The following is a 26,328-nucleotide window of genomic DNA, read 5'->3' as shown; positions in this document are numbered from 1 at the left end:
AGGGAGCCCTGGAGGGGCAGGTGATCCTGAGCTGAATATCTTCTTGAGAATGTGAAGTGCTTGCTTTTTTAGGTCTTCAGCTTTGGGCCTTATTTATAAGGACAACAGAAAAAAGCCCTCCCCTTTGACATCCTGGCAAATAATTTTGCCCACATATGTTTTTTATTTCCTTTTTCTTTCTCTTGTCTTTTTTTTTTTTAACCAGAAAGTCTAAATTATTTGCTTAAAGGCATTCAGTAAGATGAGAACAGATCTAGAGCTAGAAGAAAATCTATTCTGTGATCTTTTTATCATTGTTACTGTATTACTCAATTTTTTCCCCATAAAATGTGAAAACTTCCTATTTTTCACCTCCACTATATATGAGGTAAATCATGAAGTGTGTGATAAAAACAGTCAGACACTCTGCTTTCCTTTGGATTATAGCCTGTGCTACCAGCTCCAAGAGGTGTCAGATTGTGATATTTTGGCTCCTTGAATCCCTGATTTTTCCTAGAGAATTCATACAAGGCTGCCTTCTCCTTCTCCTTCATGTTTATTTCTGAGAGAGTGAGAGAGACAGAGTGTGAGCAGGGGAAGGGCAGAGAGAGAGGCAGACACAGAATCTGAAGCAGGCTCCAGGCTCCGAGCTGTCAGCACAGAGCCTGACGCGGGGCTTGAACTCACGAACCACAAGATAATGACCTGAGCCGAAGTCGGATGCTTAACCATCTGAGCTACCCAGGAGACCCATCCCCAAGCCCTTCTTAATTTATGTTTACCATGTTGCTGCTCAGATTGGAGATCCAAGGGTCCTAGTGGATGCCAATATGACCTTGCACTAACATGACTGTCAAAAGCCAAACCTGGTCCCTGGATGTAGAAATTGGGGCCAAGAATGCAGGGACATGGGATGATTCTTACACTCAGATCAATCCAGGCACATAGTAGAGTGTGTTCGGTGTCTTACCCCAAATTATAGGTCTTTCCATTTGGAACCACCTCTCCTCCACCCTGTGTGGTTCTGCTGTGACAATCTTTTGTGGTTCTGGGAACTGACATATAACACAAATGGGGCCAGAGTAGTTTTCTCTGAGACTGCTCTGCTTGAGTGACCATAGAAGACTAGTTTGTGCTTTTTGAGGTCAAGGTGCTAGGGGTGGAGATGTGAATATTACCCTGCTGATTGTCATTACCCCTCCCATGTGGAGATAGCCTATCTTCAGAATAAAGCCACATATAAAAGGAAGTATAGCTGAGAGCCAGAGAGAAAGACACTCAATGGCATTGTTTAAGCCCCTGGATCCAGCTGTACCTGAAACCTCCTAGAATTCAAGTTATATGAGTCAACATATTTCCTTTTCTCTATTCTTGGGGTATAGGAGTTGTATTTCTATCATTTACAACCCAAAGTCTAATAAGGGTACTCTGGAAATTATGACTAAAAATTTAGAAAAATTAGAAATCTAGGAAAAAGTAAATGAAGTGATCATTCAAGTCTGAAAAGGAGATTGTGTTTCTTTATGAATTTTTCTCTTCATGTCCCCTGAGTACCAAAAGCAGAAGTTGAGTTATATGTGTTTGATATAAAAACGTATTTCTAGATATGAATGATTTTTATACATTAAGTTTCCAGGAATGGTTGGGAAAAAGGCATTGAAAATGGGATTGCCATTCTTATGTCCAGCCTGCTTTGTGCGGTGTTGCTTGAAAACAAATGACAGATGACTTCCTAAATCCCTTACAACCATCATTTCCTCAAAATAGTACTGTTTGTGGCAGCACTTGACTTAAAAGCCCTCCCCATACACCATCTATTTGTTGCACACAGTGAAGCTAATCCTGGGCTAGCCCCCAGGTTTCTGCCTGCTTCATCAGCTTTCTGTGACAGGTAAAAGATGGAGAAAAACAGCTGTGTGTGTGGGGGGGGACAAAGGGGTTTTACTCCACAGAGGGACTCCCTCCAGCCATGAGCAGGTGGAATCTTTATGTCCCATGATTAAAGAGGCCGACTTAAAGCCTATCTTACCACATGCAGCCCTGCTGGGAAGGGAAATGGAGCAGGCAGGGAAGTTTTTCTTATTCTTGAGTCTTGGTTTTGAAAGAAAAGAGTATTGGAGTTCCAAAAAATACGCTGGGGCGCTGAGGGGTGCTGGGGGAAAGTGGGGGGCCAGGGGGGAGAAGGCAAAGTCTTGCTGTTGGGGGTGGGGAGAATGAGGGCATAGCTGGACCTGTGTTGGTTGATCTCTCCACAAGATGGCGCCCCTACTTCTTAGTCTTTGCTTTTAGTTCCAGTCTTGAGGAAAAACTTGTTCAAATCATCATGGAACAAATGCAATCTTGACTTAGGATTCATAATTTATGAAGTTGACTTCATATGCTATCTCAAATCATGTGTTAGTGTGTTTCAGACAGAGCTGTTTTTATTGTGGTATCATTATTATTAATGTAGATGTGCCTCCCCTCCCCCCCCCCCCCCCCCCCCCCCCCCCCCCCCCCCCCCCCCCCCCCCCCCCCCCCCCCCCCCCCCCCCCCCCCCCCCCCCCCCCTTCCTCCTAGGCCCTGCTTCTGCCTCTGAGGCCCCACTCACTCTCCCAGGCATCAGGGAGGCAGCCTGGGGGGAGAGCAGTGATTCTCAAACTAGCTTGTGCCAGACCAAGTTCATTAAAATTTCCAATGTTGTGGGCTGACAATATCATCAAATGAAACAAAAATGAGTAACTAGAAAAATTAAATTAAAAAGACATACAAAATACAAGCCTGATGTTATTACTTGTAGTTACAACAGGTATAACATTACATTTTAATACATGTAATCAAAACATAATAACGTTGGAAAAAAGGTTTACTAGAACCACATGATTGTTCTTAAAAGTGCATGTATAGGAGATTAATATAAGGAATAACTGTTATACTTGTGAAGTTTTGTTGCCCTATAATCATAACTAATAGCGATTCCCTTGTATGAAGCTACTTGTATGCATGCTTTGAATTAACCCTGTTATAAAATGTTTTTTTAATTGTATTTTTAAAATTTTTTAATGTTTATTTATTTTTGAGAGACAGACAGAGCGTGAGCAGGGGAGGGGCAGACAGAGAAGGAGAAACAGAATCTGAAGCAGGCTCCAGGCTCTGAGCTGTCAGCATTGAGCCCAACGCAGGGCTCAAACCCACAAACTGTGAGATCATGACCTGGGCTGAAGTCAGCTGTTTAACCGACAGAGCCACCCAGGTGCCCCTAAAACTTTTTTTTTATGTTTATTTATTTTGAGACAGAGCGTGAGTGAGCACGAGTGAGTGGGGGAGGGACAGAGAGAGAGGGAGGGAGAGAGAATCTCAATCAGGCTCTGTGCTAACAGTGCCACTGGACACGGGGCTGGATCCCATGAAACATGAGATCATGACCTGAGCCGAAATCAAGGGTCGGATGCTTAACTGACTGAGCCATGCAGGTGCCCCAGTATAAAATGTTTTTACGTGAACACATTAGCTTGCTTCTTGCTTAATTTATCTAATCTAGGTTGGATTGATGCAATACCATTTATAGGAGATCATGTATTTCTCAACTGTTGCTATATTTCATATTTATAACACTCATAAGAGAAAAACTGGGGTATAATGAAAGAAAAAAAATTGCTTTGGAATAATTGAAAGGAAAGCTGTGACTTTATTTTTTTCATCCTCTCCCTGCTCCATGAAAAGTTACTTTTTCCTGTTGCGATGTGCCTTTCCCCCAGTGTCCTTGTGCTTTTACCTCCAAGGGCCAGCACCTGTGACTCTCCCTGGCCAGTTGCTCCAGAGGGCAGGAAGTGTCTCATCTCCCAGTGTCTCATCTCCCAGTGACCCTGCTCAGTGACCAGCAGGCACAGCTGTAGAAAGTCTCCAGCTTTTTTCCAGCTGGGACCACTCTAAGCATAACAAATCCTCCGGAGTTCTCCTGCAGAACCAGGTCCAAAGCCGTCCTCCATGGAAAAAGCCTTGCTTGCTTTCTTTCCCTTCTCTGTCCTGCTTTCCCCTCTTCCTTACCAGTTCTTTTTTGGGGAGCCCTTCCTTTTTTTTAATGTGAAATTTATTGTCAAATTGGTTTCCATACAACACCCAGTGCTCATCCCAATAGGTGCCCACGGGGAGCCCTTCCTTAAGAACACACACGTGCACATGAATTGTTGTCCCAATGTCTCCTTCCAAGGAAGCCAGCCTAAGGCAGTATCACATTTAGAGTATTTTAGAAATAGGCACGGCGGGCCATAAAAATATCTTTATGTATTTTAAATCTTTTGCTTTCAGGGATACTGATGTCCCATTATTGGTACATAATCCAAATGACCACTTCTGGAAATAAATCAACCTAATTTAACTTTCATGGCTTTTTAGAAATCAGAGAAGCCAGAGATATGTAATGTACCAATTACATATTTGGAAAACACGTATTTGGAAACACTTGTCATAGACACTCTCTGTTTTACATAGATCTGTGCATTTTTTCCCCTCCTTGTTTTCAATTAATATAAACCCAATCGTTTACCCTTAGAAAAGATAAATGTAAAAGCTTCCTCTCTCTAACAGCTTGAGGTGTGTTCAAGAGACATTTTAGAGTTTTCCCCCCTAGATATTTTTAAAAGAGCTGCATCCACATTAATCTGTTTTAGATGATACCCTCCCCCAGCACCATTCTGACGTGGTCACTTGTCATTTAGCTGTACTTGGAATTAAACCACATGACAAAACATAACAAATTCAGACTAATTTGGAGGAATGCTGCTATGAATTCATGAAAACAATTAAAGGGTATTAAAAATGGAGAGCACTTTTATTGCTGTAAGGTAAATGTGTGCTGTCTTGTCAACGATCCTTTATTACAGACACCTATTATGCACTAGGCATTTGCATTCTCTCATTTAGTTCTTACTACCACCCTGAAAATGAAGTATTTTTCTTCTCACTTTTTAAAGAACAGATGAGGCATCGAGAGATTAAACACCTTTCTTTTTTTTAAGGCTTCCAATTAGTGAACAATAGAGCTGGCATTTGAATCTAGATCTTTCCACCAAGCCATGCTGCCTCTACAGTTCAACAAAATTAGCTGACTAAATATTAGTGTACCTCATCAGCTTTAAGGAAGGGTCAATAACTATGTGTAATTGACACACTCATTTAGTATGCAAACAGTATTGTTAACGTGCTGGTTACACTTTAAAGAAAAATAACAGTAATCTCCCTGGCCATCTTGTTTAACAACAATAGCTACTATTTACTGATTGTTTCAGGCATCTTACATTCATGTGTACTTTACTTAGATAAGAATTCCTAGGTGGGTATTATTAACGTTATATCATATTTGGGCAGATGGTGAAGCACAGAGACTTTCGATAATTTGTGCCATGTCACATGGGTAGTAAAATGTGGGGTTTGGGCCCAGAAACCTGTGTGCTCAATGGCTATGCTCTTCACTGCTAACGCTTAGCTGAAACTGCCTTAGGTCACATGCAAGGGTGACTGCGAGGTGACAGCGGAATCGGTGGGTGGGAATAAGTAAGAACGAAGTTATGACTTCCTTAAAATACTTTGTTCCTCATTGATGCCAAGCAGGTATAGAGAAAGAGGAAGCTAAGCCAGAGATATGACAGCGCTTGGCTAGATGTTAAAGGGATGCTTTTGTTCTTACTCCACCATTTCAGTTTTCTCATCAGCTTTGATCCCCTTCCTACTGTTCACCTGTAAACAAAACCACTGTTCCCCCTTTTTTTTGGAGTGGGTTACTAAGAAACTCACAGGGTTCATCATAGCCAGGTGTTTCTCTGCACCTGGTGTGTCTGATCTTCAGAGCAAAGGGATTCATAGACAAACACAACAGGACTCGTTGTAGACTACACAATTAATCATTCTAGGTTTCTGATTTGCTCTTGAAACTTGCTATGTTCCTGTAATGGGAAAGAGACAGCTCCATTTATCACACGGCACCTCGTGCTGCTCCTTGGCACCGTCCCCTGGGTCCTTCACCATCCCCAAACTTTGAAAACATCTGCTGTGGGTACCATGGCGGGGATTTCTTCACATTCTCTGCTATACTTGCCTTCTCAGCATCTCTGTTTAAGCTCTCCTTTTTGTGACCAAAGATGGAAAGGCCAGTATTCTCTGTGGAGATGAACAATTAGCAAGTTCATTACTTATGGTGGCATTCATGGTTCTTTGCCAGAGATTACATTTTTGTATATGACATTTTGCCTGATGTTGTCAAAAGAGCACTGGACTGGGAATTAGCTTTGCTGGATTTTTGTATTGGCTCTACCACGAATGATTTGTCTGGGCTTGTGTGAGCTGCTGCGCACCTCTCTCGACTTTTGGTACCTCATTTAATGATGAATCTAGATTAGATCAGTGCTTCTCTACCTTGGATGCACATTAGAGTCACATCAAATGCACAAAACTCTAATGCCCATATCATAATCCAGACCGACGAACTCAATCTCTGGAAGAGCAGGACCCCCTGGCACTGATATTCTTATTCAGGCTCCCCAGGAGACTGTTACGTTGACTTAGGTTTGAGAACCACTAGCCTCGGTATAAGGATTCTTTAGTCTCTAAAGAGACATCTTTTTCTTAAGATGGGAGAATTAAGGGGTGCCTGGGTGGCTTAATTGGTTGAGCGCTGACTTTGACCCTGGTCATGATCTCGCAGTTGGTGGGTTTGAGCCCACGTCGGGCTCTGTGCTGACAGCTCAGAGCCTGGAGCCTGCTTCAGATTCTGGGTCTGCCTCTCTCTCTGTCCCTCCCCCTCTCATATTCTGTCTCTCTCTCTGTCTCTCAAATAAATAAACATTAAAAAAAAAGATGGGAGAATTAAGATCACATTTGTACAAAAAGGGAAGAGACAGTAGAGAGGGAAGTTTGGCGATACAGAAGAGGGTGAGTGGAGACACCTCTCCATCTTTGAGGAGGCAAAAGACCGAGTGCTATGATGGAAGGGTTGGCTTTACGTAAGAGCATGGAGAGTATGTTCCCAGGTGCGGAACCACACTGTATGGGTGCAGAAGTTGGTAGGTAGGTGGATGCAGCGGTAGAAACCCACAGAGGTTGTCTTTCTGGTTGCTCCAATTTTTCTTTAACATGAAGAAGAAAGGTCATCAGAAGGGATGGGAAAGAAGGTGTTGGGAGAGGTTTTAAGAGAGGGAAGGTGTGAAAGTCATCTATAAGAATGCAGAGTACATGCACTACAGAAATGCGGTAGGACTGCCAAGGGATAGTGAGAGTGTATTTGAGGTTGGTCAGTGATTGTGTGCATTTTGCTGACGGGGGTCCTGTCGAGTTTGGACAGTCTTTCTGACGACGGCCATAATCCCAACTAGTGGTTTCTGCTTGCATACTAGCTTCTGTGTTCGTCTAATCCTGGGTCAGTTGTTGCCTTTGAACTATCTGGAATGGCCACCCATTTTGCTTATTTTATCCAACTTTATTGAGATATAATTGATCTATAACATTGTGTAAGTTTAAGGTGTACAATGTGTTGATTTGATACACTTATGTATTACAATATGATCACCCCTCTGTCACATCACATAATTTGTGTGTGTGTGGGGGGGGCACATCTTCTTTATCCATTCATCTATTGACAATAATTTAGATCGTTTCTCTTCCTTGGCTTTGTGAATAATGCTACTGTAAACATGTGAGTTCAGACATCTTTTCAATGTCCTGTTTTTATTTTCTTTGGATATATATCCCAAAAAGGAATTGATGGATCATATCATAGTTGTATTTTTAATTTTGGGGGAAACCTCCTTACCATTTTCTGTAGTGGCTCTACCAATTTACATTCCCACCAACAGTGCACAGGACTTCCCTTTTCTCCACATCCTTGCCAACACTTGTTATTTGTTTTGTTTTTGTTTTTGTTTTTGTTTTTGTTTTATGACAGCCTTTCTAATAGATGTGAAGGATATCTCATTGTGGTTTTGGTTTGCATTTCCCTGATGATGAATGATGTTGAGCATTTTTTCATGTATCTGTTGGCCACTTGGATGTCTTCTTTGGACCAGTATCTATTCGGTTCCTTGTTTATTTTTAAATTGGATTGTTTGTTTGTTTTTTTTTGCTATTGTATGATTTATATATTTTGTATATTAAGTATCAGATATGTGGTTTGCAAGCATTTTCTCCCATTCTATAGGCTGCCTTTTTAAAAAAAAAATTTTTTTTAACATTTATTTATTTTTGAGACAGAGACAGAGCATGAACAGGGGAGGGGCAGAGAGAGAGGGAGACACAGAATCTGAAACAGGCTCCAGGCTCTGAGCTGTCAGCACAGAGCCTGACGCGGGGCTCGAACTCACAGATCGTGAGATAGTGACCTGATCCGAAGTCGGCCACTTAACCGACTGAGCCACCCAGGCGCCCCCATAGGCTGCCTTTTCATTTTGTTGATTGTTTCCTTTGCTGTGCAGAAGGTTTTTAATTTGATGTACTGCCATTTATTGATTTTTGCTTTTGTTCCTTGTGCTTTTGGTGTCATATCCAAAAAATCATTGCCAAGACTGATGTCAAAGAGGTTCTTCCTTATGTTTTCTTCTAGGAGTCTTGCTGTTTCAGGTTTATGTTTCAGTGTTCATTTCATTTCGACTTAATTTTTGTGAGTGGTGTAAGGTAGGGATCCAATTTCATTTTTCTGCATGTGATCATCCAGTTTTCCTAACAGCATTTATTGAAAAGACTATCCTTTCTCCATTGTGTATTCTTGACTCCTTTGTCAGATATTAGTTCACTGGTCATTCCTGTTAAATAATGCCTTAACCGCTGGCCACTGCAGCTAGTTGCAATCTCCCTAGTGTTAGGGAGTGAGGTATGGCCTGGCTTCTGGCTTACCTGAGTTTCTGAGGACTCACTGTACTTTCCCCTAGAGACAGACAGTCAGAGCTGCCTTCTAGAAAGTGGTGAGCTACTGTGCCATACGAATGAAGGAGTTATAAAGGAATGGTTAGTGAATTTGAATCTTGTGCAAGAGAAGCTGCCTAGAGATCTAGGCAACACAACAGTGTTTCCAGTGCCTAGGAAACACAACAGTTTCCCCCTACTTTCCTTAGACCTGCAAGTGACATGGTGCACACAAATAGTAAAGTCATACCTCTAAGATTAGAAAATGTTTTAGTTAGATTAGGACAAGTAGCTTTTGATTGTCTAAAAGTCACCTGAAGTGTTAAGTGGTGAATTAGGTCATCTAAAGTAATAGACTTTCAGACCAAGCTGAAGCAAGTGGCAAACTTCAGGAAAATTCAGCATCCATGACAGCATTTTTCTGAGATAGTGGAGACTGAATATATAAAGTTTTTACCATATTCATTTTAGTGCCAATTCAAAAGGATTGGGAAACTAAGAGCCAGCAGGTGATTAAGTGGGAGTATTCAGAGAGGATAAAATGGACTTTGTGTTCTTCATGTTGAATAGGTTCTACATAATATCTTTAGATTTTGGCATTGAAAAGTAGAAGGAAAGAGGCCCCACCATTAGTTTGGCAGATTTATCAAGCTGAGCTATGTCAATTGTATTATGCCGTTTCCAAGAAGACAGTAGAGCTTGTGAAATTTAACAGTGTCTGTCACCACTTGACATATTGGCTAAAACAAAAGCAGATTGAGGAAATGACTCACAATAGTTAATTGTTTCAATAGTCAGTCTTTCCCATCTGCACAGTGCGTTGAATTTGATGACATCTGATGGGAACTTTGTGGAAAATTAATGCACCAACTTGTTTTCAAGAAGCAAGCCCTCTCTTTGCTTTTTTAGTAGCTACATGTCAGTATCTGAAATCTCCATTTTATCTCTTTTTGGTTTAGGTAACACTGCAGTCTATCTTGACTTATCGAATACAAAAAGAAAAGCCTAACCATTTGTAAAAAAACAAAATCAGTCAATAATAATTCCAACTCTGTTTCTTCACTTGAAGAGTGGATTAGGTATTTTGGCTTTGATAAATTCAAAAACAAAGGGAAAAATTGTTCACAAAGAACCAAATTCAGGATGATATATGCAGCAAACATTCATCTTCCATTATCACATGAATACATAGCACATCTGGCTGCAGAATCTATGATGCCACTCTACAATTTATCACGCTTTATGGGAAACCATTAATTTACAACAGTTGCATTAATGTATAGCTCTGTGCTTTAAGTTCACCCTTGATAGATCTAGGTCTTTCACTGTGCTGAATTCCTTTGTAGACCCCACTTAAAAATCCAACTGACTTCTCTGACCCGAAGAACAGCTTTATATTCTGAAGGTGTGGCTATCAAGTAAGAACATCAAGTTTCCTTTTTGGATACCTGCCAATGGGGATAAAGCTTAACTCCATGAAAGCTGATTCTTTTGGAGAGTATTTCTAGTATTTGTGTTCTTGTTGGACATCCACAAATGAGTCTACATTTCAGGTGCACTGGAAACCGCTATTTACAAAGAAGAAAGGATTAGGTCTGTCTGTTCCCTACAGATAGATTTCCTTGGTGCTACTTAAGATATCATTGCTATCTTTTGGTAGTCATGGCAGAACTGTGATGTTTTTTGAACAGATTTGGTGTAAAGAATGAAGGTGTCTTGTTTAATAAAGAACACAATAATCTAAGAGGAGACTTCAAGACTTTCAAGAGTTGTGATAGGGAACAAAGAAACTTCTTTTCTACAGCTCAATAGGGCAAAACCCATAGTGCTAGCCCAGATCATTAGCAGGCTATGGCTCACAGTAACAAAGAACATTTCTTTTTTTTAAAAAAATTTTTAAATCTTTATTTATTTTTGAGAGAGAGAGAGAGAGGGAGACAGAATGTGAGCAGGGGAGGGGCAGAGAGAGAGGGAGACATAGAATCCAAAGCAAGCTCCAGGTTCCGAGCTGTCAGCACAGAGCCTGACGTGGGACTCGGATTTACGAACCGCGAGATCATGATCTGAGCTGAAGTTGGATGCTCAATTGACTGAGCCACCCAGGCACCCCACAAAGAACATTTCAATAGGACATTCTAAGGAAATAGCTGCTCTGGGAGGAAATAATCTCCCCATATTTTCTCCTGGGAATTCTATTGGGTGTTGACATTTGGGAAAATTTGTTCCCGGTCTGAGGCAGCCTTTCTCAGTCTAAGAACATGTATTCCAGCTCACTGAAGATTACTGTAGCATTAGAAGTGTATTAATTTTTTGAATAGTTTCAACTTTCAGAGAAGGTGGGTGGAAAAGTAAAAGGCAGGATGTGGGGAGGATGATGTCCAGCATCCCTTTTGAATGCCTTGCCTCACTGAAGCATAATTGTATTTCCTGAACTGACAACTCAAAAGATCTAAAGTAGAGTGATACACAGCACCTATCAGAAAGAATTTGCACACTCCCTGCTTTCTTTGCAGAGATCTCTAAATATATTGGTTCTGCCCCACCCAGGCAGGGCTGGTGTTCAGGGGCAGATTTGCAAAACTTGTAGCATCCCATCTTTGGATACACTGGTGACTCAGGCATCATCCTTCAGCCTAATCTGAAGAGCACACTGCTTGTTCTCTTCTGGTACAAAAGAGACCTTTTAGTTTATGTGGTCTCCATCTAAAACTGTCACAAAGTAGAAACCATGAATCAGAAGGAGCATTAGTGAAATAATTTTGCTCATGTAGACGGATGAGAGCTGAACTTTTTTTCTTGCTGTATCTATGAATTCCAGTTCATATTTCTTCATGTGAAAGTGGATTTTTTCCTCCTGGATTTATGTTAAGCTGAGCAAGCAGTTCTGGTGAAATTAAGCCCACGTATAAACAATAGACTCGGACAGCTCAATTTTGGTCCTGAATGCCATTAGAATTTTTCCCCCTCCTCTACTTTATTACAATTTCTGATTCTTTGCTTCTTATAACCCACTTTTTATATTGAATATCACATTGTGTACGGGTATGCCAAATTGGTATTGGTATATCCTGATTGCCTTACTTGGGAAAAGTGCTGAATTCAAGTTTGAAATGTTTGCACTTGACCGAACTTTAGGAAAAGAAGAAAAAAGAAGAGAGTATTTAAAACCCAGAAATGATTTTATTTGCTGTGGTAAGCAACATCTTGAGTCTTAACCAACAGTTAGAATAGATTTACAATCTGCATGAAATGTATAAATGAGATGAAGTTAGAGGAGACCAATAGTACATTCTGAGCAATTTCCAAAGAGTTATAGGAAGCATGAGTGACTTAACTCCTGAAATGTGTGGTCAGATATAATATTTAATTAAAAACTTATGAGGGCAGAAGAAATGTTGTGGAAGGCACTCAGGAGATGCCAGGAAGTATATTGATATTTTTACAGGTGCAATCTCATTGAACCCTCACATCAGTACTATGAAGTACATACTGGGATTCCCATTCCAAAGATGAGGACACTGGAGTTCAGAAAGCCTATTCAGGTTGCTTACAGTTTTAGAACCATGATTTGAATCCAGATCTTTCAGATTTTGAAACCATTTGTACAGCAGTAGAAGCTTGTCTGGGCTCTGTGTATTCTCTTCACAAGGAGACGTCAAGGAACATTGAGCAAAAGGTAGTATTACCAACAAACAAAAACCAAAACTGACACATGGATGCTAAGGAAGGAGGCCGCTCCCTCTGTAGGGTTGGAAAAGATCATGAATCCAAGAAGAGGTCACAATGAGGCAAAGAATGAAGAAACTTGGGAGATTCTTATAAAAAAAAATTGCAGGGCCCTAAAATGGTATAGAAGTTTAAAGGAATATGTAACATGGCTCTTTGCCTCCAGGACAAAGAAATAACATCAGTCATGGCCAGGAGGAAAACTAGGCAGAGAGTTTAGAAGATGTGAACAGCAAGTGGTAAAGTTACTAAGGGGGACTGGGCATAGAAATGCCTGGGATCCGTGATTTGGGGGAGGGGTAGAATGTAATAATAATTTCTCAAGCACTGTTAATTATATAATCCCTTTACTTCATAGAACTCAGTATTTTTTTGTCTATACAATACTTTAATTTTAGAGTATCAGTGAAACACAGGGGAAAAGTTGGATTTTCCTGGGTGGCAATCAGAGTATAATTAGAGTTCATAGTTTTCAGGCTCAGACCTTGGAAATCTTGTACCGCAGATAACCCTTTCTCCATTGCCAACACATTTGTCCATACTTTGTTTTATTTTTGGAAACCATAAACTCACTTGTCTCAATGTGACATGACTTCCTCCCGAAATCCCTAATGAATTTAGCTATTTTAAAAGAAAGGCTGTGGCAGAATAGGCCGAGATATGTGGGGGCTATTGGTGAAAGCTAGAGAACATTTATGGAAGTGCAGGCAGTGCTTATTCTGTGTTCAGGGAAAGGACTGGCCCACAAGGAATGAGGAAGCATGCTTAAAATACTGCCTTTAATATATTACGAACAGGGAACTAACTTTTCCTTAGTGTATCTCTTATTGTTCCATTTCTTTTTCTTGCTCAATAAATACAAGGAAAAAAAAGCATTGCTTTTACATTTTAATTTCCCAGCAGCACTCTGTATTGGAGACAGTAATTAATGAAAATTATAGGCTAAACATTTTACAGTTTGCATTAAGTGCTTTATCCATGTTTTGTTAAAGAATCTCATTCTACCTAGAGATAGTGAGTGTTTGAGTGTTTATTAGGGGGGAACACACATGCTAGCATCCCTCTTGAAGTTGTCCCCAACCAACCCTGTATGGTGGTATCTAAAATATGGGGTCCTATGTCAAAGAGATTGTTTCCCTAGTCCTATAACATGACTTTAAATGTAATACTCACCTTCTAAGATGCCTTAGTTACCAGATCCATCCACATTTCAAAAAAGAAATAATCCAGACCGCGCGTTCTACTAACAAAATTAAATATTGTCAAGCTGTTTAAAAAAAATCTTGAAAACATGATCAGGACATGGTAAACAATATTTTTAGCCTAGCTCATATTATTATGTTATATAATAAAATTGTATTTTCTTCCAATCTTTCCATTTTATAATTGAGCACAACAACAAAGAATATTGAATTGGGCTAGTTTGACCTCGAAAAATGAAATTTGTATCCTCATTTAGAAGTGAATACACTTTTTAAAGAGTAGAGGATATTTTGCCTAGAGAAATTGAATGAGAAGCATAGAATAAATAGTGATTTCCCAAACTTTTCCCAGGCTAATTCAAACGTTAGAGTCTTAGGCTGAAGTAAGTTAGAGGCCTTATGATCACCATCCCATGAAATAAAATATAAAGTTATTTGCTGAAAGGTATTAAAATAAATGAAAGGATTTGTGGTGTAAGAAAAAGGAAATAGAGGCAGGTAGGGGAAAGAGTGGGTCATAAAATATACAATTATAATTGCATAGCTGTACTTTCTAGTAGACACTCTAATTTAAAAATATAGTGATCAATTTAACATAGCAAAAAATTTTAGGCATCTATTGGCAATAGGAAGATACAGTAAGAAGAGTAAGATCTGTATCTCCTCTCAGGGCAACTATATAGTCTAGGGCATGTCTTTGTGTGTATGTGTGCATGTAGTAGGATGTGGGCAAAACATGGAGTAAGTGAGTGGGGTGTGGGGAGATTATTACAAATCTAAAAATAGCATGTTACAGGATAGCAAGTTACCTGCTGCAGGAGATCATACCAACTATGTCAGTAAGGGCCATACCAGAGTCAGAACTCAGAAAAGAAAAAAGGCCTGGGAGAGCAAAGGCTATGTCTGGAGACAAGATCAGGTACCTTAAGCTCCCTAGGTTATCCAACAGTTCTGGCGAATGAAGTACATCTTACCCAGACGGCTTTAATGGGTTGAATGTCTACATGCTGGCTTGTTCTAGGTAATGTCCTTTGTGCCATCCTCCAAGAATGATTTTCATTAAAATGAATTTGAGATTAGGTACACAGCATACACACTAATCATTATCGAGAGGCAGTGTGGAAGTGGTTAAATGCATATGGATGAGAAAAATGTCTTAAAACTCAACATCAAGACAAATTGGTATTATCAGGATTATTGACAGATGAAACAATCAATCACATGTTAGAAAATGGAAGTTTTCATCTGATAACCACTTCTTACTAGCAGGAGTATCTGGACAAGTAACAATCTCTCTGAACTTAGTTTCTTCATATGTAAAATTCTTGTCTTCTAGAGTTTTTCTAAAGATCACACAACATCTTTTGTGTGAAAGCCTTTGCAAACCACAATTTTCTATAAAAATGTAAGTTGTGAGGAGAGATGAATATACTAAATGGAGGGTTTTAGGGAGAGAAATCCCATCACTGTGTGGAAGCTATACTGCAGAGGACAGAGGCACATGGTGGGAAGTAGGTCTGTCAAACAAGAAACAAGACTTGGCCAACAAATGATCTTGCTACAAAGATTCCTACCCAAAAATACTTGTTGGGAAGGGAATTCCTTCCCACCACCTTTCCTTATTCCTTTATCTTATGGACAGAAATGGCTTCCATTACTCAAAGAGTTGGGAGTATTTATTACAGATGGTGTTAATGAGACATGTTTAAGTGGTTGGATTGGTACAGTTTCCTGCGTGTAATGGGTTATTATATATGTATTTTTTCCTTTCAGATAATTGTTGAGACTATGCCATATTTCAAAAGCCAAGTTAATTTAGGTCAATGAAAAGAGAATTTATTTCCAGTCTATTACCATCTAATCCCTAATTAAATCAAAGAATAAGGAACTGAGTGATCCAGGCAGATCATTTGTCTCTTGGCAAAAGTTAATCCAGTCAATATAAAGAAAAGAGAAATGATTGTTTCCAAATACCTAGTAGATTCTTGTGGCCATTTATTGCCTAGGCATGGAGGAATATAGGTTTTATTGAGAGAAGCTCTGAGCTTTAAAGAAAAGCTTTGAAATCTAAGCTGTCAGGCATTTTATGGTAAGAGATGGAAAGACTGGCCATCTCAGTGTTCAGGAAAGAAAAAAATATCCCCTGAAGTATGGAAGGAATAAATGCTCCATGGCTTACATATCATCTCTACAGGTTTCTTCCCTTCAAGTCATGGCCTATTTCATGGCCCATTTCCCTTTATTTTGAGAATTTTTTTTCTTGATTACAAAAGATTTCAAAGATAATTGGAAAATACAGAAAAGTACAAAGAAGAAAATAAAAAATCATTTAAAATTATTTAGTCATCTCCACCTAGAGATAATAGTAATAACCTCCCATGTTATTTTTCTTTGGCTATGTGTGTGTATGTATGTGTTTGTGTTTATTTATGTATATAAGGCATGTGTGTGTGGGGGGGTATGTTACAAAATTGAGAACAGAGTTATATGTAGTTCTCTTTTTTTGCTAATTAAAATGTATTTTAAATATTTTCCCATGCCATTAAAATGTCTTTATAATATTTTAAATTCTGTATAATATTCCCTTCTGTGGATATGTGGCAACTTATTGAAATACTCCCTTATTGTTTTGCATTCAGAATGTCCCTGCATTTTCTGTCCCCCCCCAATCCAAAGGGATACCTCAAAAGATATCTTTGCAGCCATTTATTTATGTGCACTTCTGATTATTTCCTTAGTATACATTTCTATAATTGTTGGATCAAAGGAAAGGCATGCATTACATTTTTGTTTTTGATCTCTATAAACTAGGGACTATATGAGGAATCACCTTCTTAATCTGCAGTGAGCATGCTCAGTGTCTGAGGTGGAAAGGAGGAGGTTGGGGGTTCCACAGAAAGCAGGTTCTGGCTGGTCCTGGGTGACAGTTACTGGTTCAGAATGTGGAAGTACCATCCTCCAATTGTAACGGACCAGACTGCCTTGCTCTACACGGGCAGCTTCAGAGGATAGTTGGATATTTGTAATCTTGGAGGAATGGTCAAGAGACACCTGGGCTATCCTAGGCTAACGTCATTTTAACTTTAAAAGTCAAGTAGAGCCAATAAAAAAGATGCATGGGGAGTGTACTTCTTATTAGTTGTTCATGCTGTTTGCCTAGGTCTCGCAAACCTAGTTGACTTTTCAACGTACCAGTGAACTTTCTCAGTAAAATCAAGTGGGATGGAGGTGGGGTGAGGAAGAGGACTCAGTAGGCTTGTGAAAAAAGAAGGTGTTGGACTTCAAGATTGGCATCAGTTGTTTGTGAGACATATCTGCTGTCTGCAGAGGTTGATCTCTTCCACTACCCAAACCAGTTAACTCCATTTCTATCGGTGCCTGTGTCTGTCTCCTTAGCTAGAAATTTGGTCAAGATTCGTCACCAATCTCCTCTATCCTCTTAAGTCTGAAATGTGCCAAGGCCTGTAATTTTGCTCTACTTGGAATGTCTCTCAAATCTTCCTTTTCTCCATTCCTTCCTTCCACTTCCATTCCTACTACTGTCACTCTTTTCCAGCTTTCAGCACAGATCTGCAATTCTGGTATCACTTCAGACTCCACAGTTTCTCCCCTACTCCCTACTGCTTTCAGTTTACTATTCCCATGACACCTCTTAACTGTTTCCCTCAAAGAGCCTGAAACTATTGCAAATAGCCTGTCTGTAGACTCTGAGCTCTTTTTCAAGATCAGGGCTTTACCTTACTCATCTTTGTAGCTCCAATGTTTAGGAAAGTGGTCATCACCTAAACCAATTTTAGCCTGGAAGCAACCCCATGGCATTTTTGAAAGGGACACTGCAGTCCAGGGAAGGAAAGTAATCTGCCTGAGGCTACATAGCTAGTAAGTGTCAGAGTGAGGATTCAGTCCTGGGCAGGTCTGTTTTTCCCCAAACTACATGAACTAAGCTGCACCTGGCCATACTTCCATTGTCAGGAGTCTGAGACCTCCTCAATCAAGCTGTCTTACTGTACTTCTAGCCCTTTTCTGTACTGAATGCTATGTCATGGGATATCACCTGCCACAAGAAATATATTTGAGCAGGTTAGGGGTGGAGACAAGAGGGGGAGGGCAGGTTGATAAAGACCAAGAGAATTTTTTTGGGAGAAGGTGCATCTTAAGCTAGGCCTTGAAGGTTGAAATAGAGTTTGGTCTCAGCAGGAGACCAGGGCAAAGGCATTCCATATCATGGGAATAAACAGCAAAGGCCCTGAGACAGAAATGAATCAGTAGTGCTCTGAACAATGAACACATTGGCCTATTTGTAGAAAGTTTTCATGTAGTCTTGTTGGAAACAGCCTTCCCTTAAAGTAATGGTTTTATTAGTACCCTGGAAATAAACCCCATGATTTCATAGATTGAAGTGCTAAGAATTGCAGAGAAATTGACCTCTTTCTGTATGGGGACAACAGAGAGAAGAAAGCTCATTTGGGTGTGGCATTCCTTCACTTCAGATTTCAAACTGGATTGGATCATGAATCTCTCTGGCAAGTCCTAGAGCACAGGAACCAACCAGCTTTGTAATCTTAACATGGCTTCAGTTTTTATGATAACTTTTGACCTTCAGAAAAAATTTCACCCCCAAGTTTAGGAAATCTGAAACATAATATGGATTGGAGGTGGTTTGAATGTACTTTCGAAGAGTATTTTTTTACTGGCCAATAAACTCCTCTGTGGCTACAAGTATGTTGTTGAAAGGGACCTGGCTGATGGCAAACAGTAACATGAGGGAAACTTAAAACTGGAGATGATGATCAAATGTAAATCAATGTCAGGATTATTTCAAAAGTAGTAGTCAAGTAAAAAAAAAAAGCTGACAAGAAGATAAAATTACATTTTAGTAAAAAAAATCATTAGAAATCTCATTTTTGATATTTGCCTTTCCAAACTTAGAATAAGGAACCAAGGAAAGCAAATCTGTTAGCTTTTAAGTTACACTACATGAATGTGTGCACAGTGGATTAAGAGAGTATTTTGAATTTCTGCTTCTGTGAACATCTGAAGGGGTCAGGGAGGATGTTATATGTTTCTTCCCATCCCCATCCTGGCCCCAAATGTCTCCTCCTCTGGGATTCCTGCTATACAATTTATTTCAGGTGTTTAGCTCTGTCCTCCAAATTTTCAACAGCCAAAGTGAGAGCAGAATATATGGGAAGTATGTATCTCAGCCCTAACCCTCAGTCTCCTCCTGAAGGAGGACCAGCTGATTAGCTACCACATCACACAAGTGACTAATATGCCCAGAGATCATAGTTTCCCAACTCTAATATCAACAGTGGAGGCAGGTCTTTGCTGAGAAGGGCTCCTTCTTAAGGGGCCTCACTGCAGTTGGTTTAGAATCTTTAGGCCTAAAGAGGTTCCACAGAGGGAGAAAGGCCCAACTGTCAAGACCTCACTTGAACAATCCACATGGCTTTTTGCCTTTCTAAAGAAGCAGATCTTTCTGAGCTCTTCTTCCCTCTCAGCCATCCTCCTTGAAGCCATCTTTCCCAGGATGATGAGCACATGACTTACTCAGTGTTCTTGACCCAGTCCTGGTCAGTCTTGTGTGCTTACTCTGTCTTGATGTGGTAACCAGTTTATACCTAACTGGCCCTTGACAGCCTGTGCTGCTTTCCATCTGGGAGACCTGTTAGGACATTCCTCATCCTGACAGGGCTTCAGGCTGCCCCAAACGGTGATGACGGAGATTAGGTGATGGCTGCCTTCACTTTGGGGTTAGTTGCCGCTCCCTTACCCTCCATCAGAGCTCTTACTCAAGAGAAGGAGCTGAGATTAGGGTTTGGTTTAGAGATTCCTTCCCTCCTTCCTAAAGTACAATCAGGTCTAAAAAGTCCTACCTCTTAAGACAGTAATGGGAGCTGGTGTTATGAAGGTCACAATAGAGATACAACAGGAATGAAGGAGTCCCAGCACCCTCTGTCATTAGACTCTCAAAGTAGGGCTTGTGTCGTGTTCAGGATTGAATATACAGCACCAGCATAGCATCTGATACAGAGAAGGCTTTCAAGGAATATTTATTGCATATAAACATTAAAAATGTGCATGTGGGGGACTCTCCTAGTGACTCTTATGATCTGGGCATTTTTCAGTGGACAATACTATTAATTATGCAGTCATTATTTTAGTACCCTCTTCATTGCCCTTCAGCCATGGGGGTTAAGCCTGGAACTACTTAGTTTTTTGGAGTTCACAGTTAATAGCCGAGCCCCAAGTCAGCTACTGCTCATAGTAGATGACTCATTGTGTTCCTCTCATTACTTATCCTTGTGTCCACATTCCAATAACAGGTTACTGATTTGTTTCCTTATCTTTGTGTAACCTTAATGTTCCCCATCACCATATGATCTGCCAGGATCTTCTTACACCCTTGGTGTATGTGTGGGAGTCTTGACCCTGGGCCTCAGATGCCATAGCTGAGTGTGCTCCCTTTGCTGCCCAGGCTGCCAGTCTCCCATGGTGCAATGCTCTGCCCTCATGCTGGCTCATTCACCTGTGGCTGGACACTGGGCCTGTCTTATGATTATGTCTCTGAGTACTGCATATAGCTGGGAAATTCCTATATTGTGTTTTCTTCCCACAGCTGATCTGGCTCCCACATCTGGCTTCCCTTATCAGGTCCACCCTGCTGCTGACTGAGTCTTATTCCTGAGAAAGAGCATATTACCTGTGTCCTGATGTACCCCTTTTAGTATCTCTACCATATTCTGATTCAGAAACTGCTTTGTCCCCTTTTTCAACTTAATTTTACACATGGTTCTGGATCACTAAGAAATACTGTTTTCTCAAAGACTGACCCTAACCTTGGGCAGAAATTCCAGGTTTTGGAAGAAGTTTAACGTTGTGTATGGGGCTGTGTATCTTTTTGTGGAGGTCACATGTCTTTGGATATGGACTTAAATTGTGTGAACTTTCTGTGTGTGTGTGTGTGTGTGTGTGTGTGTGAGAGAGAGAGAGAGAGAGAGAAAGAGAGAGAGAGAGACACTCCTTTTGTAGTGTTTTCTGAAAAGCATTTCTCTAAACAGAACAAGAAGAACAAGAATGGATAGGAAGAAGATTAGCCTTTATTTATATCCTCCAGTTATGTGAAGAAACATCATATATCATGTTGTTTAGATGGTCCACCTTTCCCATGTGATATTTTTCTGGCCTTTATTCTTGGCCTCCTAGTGAACTCAAGGTCAGAATAAAAATGACCATCATGACTGTATAAAACTTCATAGCAGTAGAGAAACAGGAATTTAAAAAGATAATGTAGTGTGGTGTCTGATGAAGAGAGCTTAAAGAGTGATTCCATTTGTGTATTACATGCTGTGTGTCTACAAAAAATGACACAAGGTTTTAATTTTTCTTTAATGTTTAATTTTAATTTTTGAGAGAGAGACACACAGAGCATGAGTGGGGGAGGGGGAGAGAGAGAGGGAGACACGGAATCTGAAGCAGGCTCCAGGCTCCAAGCGGTCAGCACAGAGCCTGACGTGGGGCTGGAACCCACTGAGATCATGACCTGAGCTGAAGTCGGATCCTTAACTGACTGAGCCACCTAGGTTCCCCAAAATGGCACAGGATTTAAAAAACTAGCTATCCTGTATTAGGAAGAAACATTTTCCTGTTTTGCTTTACTTTGTTTCCAGGTAGAGAGAAAGGAGTTGATTTAGTTCAGTACAACATTTGGATGCTCTTCCTAACCTTAAATTTGTGTTAAATAATAGCTGTATGAATATTCTGTTGCAGCTGGCCTTTTGGGATTGCTTTTCCCTAGTGAATATTTTTTTCTAATTTTCTTTATGTGCATTTTACACTGGGTTGCAGAAGGGATGGAATTTAATTGTTCTATTTGTATTTTATCCATTCACTTTCATAGCTAGGGCAAAGGGGTGTATTTTGAATAACTCTAGGAAGCAATTTATAACTACTGCTGATATTGATGAAATACAACTGTAGCATATACACCTTTGTGTGAATATGCCTGTAGGAAGGATCAATGCGTCCACGTGGGAGGGTTGGTATGAATGTGTCTCTCCTCCTCTTTAGCTTTCTTTTGCTATATTAAAAATCCTGCATTGGGGTTTCCTGCCCTTTTCTGCATTTTAAGCATAGCCGATGGAAGTGGGTGGGGCGCAGAAAAATTACCGAGCTTAGAACTAACTCCACAGTTGTGGGGTCTGAGACAGACTTTTGCCCTATGGTATATAGAACAAATAGCAATATCTTGGGAAAGTAGTTGGCAATATAGCAAAGGTAGAGTGTGGATCTGTTTGGGTATGGGCTTAAAGGTTGGATAGAGGCATAGAGGCTTTGTTTTTGAAGTCTTTCACTGTTAGAAATAACCTTACAGAAGGCAGACAGCAATGTCCTTTGGTTGACATTCTGGGTTAGAAACTTTAAGAGACTTTTTTCTCTGTGAATGAGATTGGAGTGGTTTTATTGTGGTTGCTGGCAGGAGACCAATAATACAATACAGTTAAATGAAGACTAACTTGTTTTAGGTCTAACCAGCACAGTTTTGGAAACCAGTGGTCTAAGAAATGGATGCTGGGTGATAAAGCATGTCCCAGACTCTTCCCACCTCCAGCACTCACTGAATAACTTATTAAATAAAAAAATTAATAGGCATAAGCTTGTGTTAAGGAAGAGTAGTTCCTAAGAATGTGTGGTACCCAAAGTCACATTTTGTTTTGAGTGTGCTTATTTCCATGACCAGATGGAATATTCTCAGTGACTTTATTCACTAGCTTGGGTTTCACATGTCCATTTTGAGGTGATGTTCCCCTGGGGGAGCCACTGTGATTTAGCCATATTTAAAATAGAATATGCCACTGCAAATATTTGGCATTTCTGTTAAGGATGAGTGAGACCATGGATACCACATTGTCTCAATGCTTCCAGGGGAGGATTTTCTTTTCTGTATCGCATACTGAAGTGTTAACAGTGAGTTCACTATCTGCCAGAGCATTTGAACAGATTCAGAGCACAATTTAACGCGGGATGAGTAAAGACAGAACACATCCATTCTCATCTTAAGGCCAGGTCTTTGCTGTGGGTGGACCTCCCTGAACAGAGGAAAGGGCAGGAGTCAGGCTACTCAAATGGAGTGCTGAATTTGGTGGTATCAATGAAGTGCTTGGGGGAAGTCAGAGGAGGGAAAATTGAATATGGACTTGGGATAGATCAAATCGGTCTGGGAGAGGAAAAGGCCCCAATTGGACTTAATGCAGTAAATGTCAAGGAAAAGGAAGGGAGAAAATTTATTTTGCTTCAGCAACAAGATAAAGATGTTCAAATAAAGAGATCGGGAGGTCCAAGGAGGGCGGGGAGTGCTGGGAGGAAATGGGATCAAAGTCAAAGGAGGTTAGACCTAATGTCTTGGGTATTGGGTCCCCCTGCAGGTGTCTAAACAGGATCCTTGTGTGCTGAACATGACATTTCATAAATAAAATACTAACTTACTGCAAAGATACTTTGATTAGATAGATCTTCATCAGGGTAATTATTTCTGCTATATGGTGGTTTTTGTTTCAATATACATGTTAAAAACATACGAAGAAAACTTAATGTGTGACATTTTGATTGTTGTCCAAGTAAAATCGAGGAGAAAATGTTTCCTAAGTCCCAAGATTTCCTTTTCCTCAGTGTCTCTTATCTATACTCTCTTCCTTTGTAGCCAGGTCACCTTCTTAATCCCTCACTGTTCCCTTTCCTGTAACATCCTTCTCCTTGGAAAGGGATGCAACATCTGTCACAGAAACATGAATGTGTTATTCGATGCAATCCCAATCAAAATTGCACCAGCATTCTTCTCGAAATTAGAACAAGCAATTCTAAAATTCATATGGAACCACAAAAGGCCCCGAATAGCCAAAGTAATTTTGAAGAAGAAGACCAAAGCAGGAGGCATCACAGACTTTAGCCTCTACTACAAAGCTGTAATCATCAAGACAGCATGGTATTGGCACAAAAACAGACACATAGACCAATGGAATAGAATAGAAACCCCAGAACTAGACCCACAAAAGTATGGCCAACTAATCTTTGACAAAGCAGGAAAGAACATCCAATGGAAAAAAGACAGTCTCTTTAACAAATGGTGCTGGGAGAACTGGACAGCAACATGCAGAAAGTTGAAACTAGACCACTTTCTGACACCATTCACAAAAATAAACTCAAAATGGATAAAGGACCTGAATGTGAGACAGGAAACCATCAAAACCCTAGAGGAGAAAGCAGGAAAAGACCTCTCTGACCTCAGCCGTAGCAATCTCTTTACTCGATACATCCCCAAAGGCAAGGGAATTAAAAGCAAAAATGAATTACTGGGACCTTATGAAGATAAAAAGCTTCTGCACAGCAAAGGAAACAACCAACAAAACTAAAAGGCAACCAACGGAATGGGAAAAGATATTTGCAAATGACATATCAGACAAAGGGCTAGTATCCAAAATGTATAAAGAGCTCACCAAACTCCACACCCGAAAAACAAATAACCCAGTGAAGAAATGGGCAGAAAACATGAATAGACACTTCTCTAAAGAAGACATCTGGATGGCCAACAGGCACATGAAAAGATGCTCAACGTCGCTCCTCATCAGGGAAATACAAATCAAAACCACACTCAGATATCACCTCACGCCAGTCAGAGTGACCAAAATGAACAAATCAGGAGACTATAGATGCTGGAGAGGATGTGGAGAAACGGGAACCCTCTTGCACTGTTGGTGGGAATGCAAATTGGTGCAGCCACTCTGGAAAACAGTGTGGAGGTTCCTCAGAAAATTAAAAATAGCCTACCCTATGACCCAGCAATAGCACTGCTAGGAATTTACCCAAGGGATACAGGAGTACTGATGCATAGGGGCACTTGTACCCCAATGTTTATAGCAGCACTCTCAACAATAGCCAAATTATGGAAAGAGCCTAAATGTCCATCAACTGATGAATGGATAAAGAAATTGTGGTTTATATACACAATGGAGTACTACATGGCAATGAGAAAGAATGAAATCTGGCCCTTTGTAGCAACGTGGATGGAGTGGAGAGTGTGATGCTAAGTGAAATAAGCCATACAGAGAAAGACAGATACCATATGGTTTCACTCTTATGTGGATCCTGAGAAACTTAACAGAAACCCATGGGGAAGGGGAAGGAAGACAAAAAGAGGTTAGAATGGGAGAGAGCCAAAACATAAGAGACTCTTAAAAACTGAGAACAAACTGAGGGTTGATGGGGGGTGGGAGGGAGGGGAGGGTGGGTGATGGGTATTGAAGAGGGCACCTTTTGGGATGAGCACTGGGTGTTGTATGGAAACCAATTTGACAATAAATTTCATATATTGAAAAAAAAAAAAAGAAACATGAATGTGTTTAACCAAGGACCTGTTACCCCAGAAGCTTGATCTCTCATGGAAGAATAACAAGCCTTGTTACATGTCAAGGAATGTCACTCACTGGGAATGTGGGGAGCTAGAGATGTAAGTGGGTCAGGGCCCTTTTCCAGAAACTAGGAATCATCCCAAGTGTGTGGCCTTCCCACCTGTATTCCCTACTTTTACTCATGCCAGTGTCAGTGTGCTATTATAAATGAATTTGTCCTCCTTTGTTTTTTTCTTCCAAGGCTGAGACTTTAGATTTGTAGGTGGAATATATTTCCTACCAAGGCTATAAGAATCAGAAACTTCTTTGGGGCTCTTTCACTGGAAACTGCTTCTGTTCACAGACCAGGCCCAGACATGAGATAGTTGGGCCCTTTTGGGTACAACAGGCCTGTGATGAGCAACTTTCAATGACCTGTCCACTGGACACACAATCATGAACAGATTAATGAAAACACTTAAGGAACTACACTAGCAGCTGATGAATAAGACATGGTTCATGCCCTAAGTGTTTAGTAATGCAAATCTTAGACACAGAAACCAACAGCTTAATGCAGAAATCCTCTCTTGGCATCCCTGATGCTGGTTACTGATTTTGCTTGAGTCCCTTCCCACAACCCTCTCTTTGGCTGTTCAGTCTTTTGTAGAACAGCTCCAGCCCTGACAAATACCCGTCTGAGATACTGAGCTAAAAGCTGATTCCTTATAACTTCCTCCCATGTTGGAAATAAATCCTGTTCCACCATTTGAGTTTCTCAGAGCCAAAGGAGAATCTGGAGGTCTCTTTACTGGCTCCCAAAAGATCTGCAATCACAGGATCTCTGGGTTAGGGCTGGGCAGGATTCCAGGACAGGTGCTGCAGGAATCCCATGTATCAGTTGGTTCCTCTGCACCTGTCCCAGTTGCAGTGTAACTCAGGGTTCTTAGAAGGAGAGGGTCACCTAAGAAGAGAGGAGTAGAAGGGCACGGCTCTGGTATTTCTTAGTGATGATTGTAAACTGCCAGGGTTGGTTGGGGAGATGCAGCAACTCCTCAGAAAGATGACACTTTATAGTAAGTCTTGATGGCCAAGAATGGAAAAAAAAAATGTCTCAAGTGGCTGAGGGCTCAATCTAATAGGCCAATTCTGGGCATACATCAGGATCTTAA

The 26,328-nt window shown here is 40.5% G+C and overlaps 1 long non-coding RNA gene across 1 annotated transcript; it reads right to left on the bottom strand.

Annotated features, from left to right (window-relative positions):
• Positions 1 to 3,626: 3,626 nt before the first annotated feature.
• On the bottom strand, positions 3,627 to 21,222 carry LOC122474566. Its single transcript, XR_006294939.1, has 2 exons — positions 16,606 to 21,222; positions 3,627 to 6,114 (listed from the first exon to the last, which is right to left on the bottom strand). It is a non-coding gene; the product is annotated as an uncharacterized LOC122474566 (long non-coding RNA).
• Positions 21,223 to 26,328: the final 5,106 nt, after the last annotated feature.

This window comes from Prionailurus bengalensis, chromosome D4, assembly GCF_016509475.1.
Source record: "Prionailurus bengalensis isolate Pbe53 chromosome D4, Fcat_Pben_1.1_paternal_pri, whole genome shotgun sequence".
NCBI classification, from domain to species: Eukaryota; Metazoa; Chordata; class Mammalia; order Carnivora; family Felidae; genus Prionailurus; species Prionailurus bengalensis.
The sequence above is the reverse complement of the archived record's forward strand: the minus strand, read 5'-3'. Positions and strand labels throughout refer to the sequence as shown.